The sequence below is a fragment of the Nelumbo nucifera genome, chromosome 7, assembly GCF_055504915.1.
Source record: "Nelumbo nucifera cultivar China Antique chromosome 7, China Antique-T2T, whole genome shotgun sequence".
Lineage (NCBI taxonomy): Eukaryota > Viridiplantae > Streptophyta > Magnoliopsida > Proteales > Nelumbonaceae > Nelumbo > Nelumbo nucifera.
This window is the reverse complement of record NC_142655.1, coordinates 47,334,382-47,335,089: the sequence shown is the minus strand read 5'-3', so window position 1 is coordinate 47,335,089 and position 708 is coordinate 47,334,382. Positions and strand designations below refer to the sequence as shown.

Sequence of the window (708 nt, the reverse complement as noted above, 5' to 3'; positions counted from 1 at the left end):
TCAAGACCAAAATAATCCAAGGACATTGATCTCCTACGCTATACCTACTCTGGATGGTACTACATCACGCATTAGGAGGCCAAATGTGCAAGCAAACAATTTTGAGATCAAGCCTGCAATTATTCAGATGATCCAGATGAGTATGCAATTTTCTGGCCCCAGTGATGACCCTAACTCTCATATTGCTAATTTTCTTGAAATATGTGATGCTTTTAAGCATAATGGAGTTAGTGATGATGCCATTAAACTTAGGTTATTTCCTTTCTCCTTAATGGACAAAGCAAAATATTGGCTTAACTCTCTTCCTGCAGGTTTGATTACTACATGGGATGACTTGGCACAAAAGTTTTTATCTAAGTATTTTCCACCTGCTAAAATGGCTAAATTAAGGAATGGCAATAACAACTTTTTCTCAATTTGATAATTAAACCTTATATGAGTCGTGGGAGAGATTTAAGAAACTGCTTAGGAAGTGTCCTCACCATGGTCTACCTGTTTGGATGCAAGTGCAAACTTTTTATAGTGGCATTAATCAATCTAATCGTTCAATGTTAGATGAAGCTATAGGTGGTACCCTTATGAGAAAAACTCCCGAAGAAGCATATGAACTTTTGGAGGAGATGGCGGCCAATAGCTATCAATGGGATAATGAGAGAGCAAATAAAAATGGAGTTGGAATTTATAATGTTGATTCTATCACTGCTTTAT

At 36.7% G+C, this 708-nt stretch overlaps 1 non-coding gene across 1 annotated transcript; it reads right to left on the bottom strand.

Moving 5' to 3' along the window:
- Nucleotides 1-382: 382 nt before the first annotated feature.
- Nucleotides 383-490, bottom strand: LOC148790463 (small nucleolar RNA R71). Its single transcript, XR_016078987.1, has one exon. It is a non-coding gene; the product is annotated as a small nucleolar RNA R71 (small nucleolar RNA).
- Between the last annotated feature and the right edge of the window lie 218 nt (nt 491-708).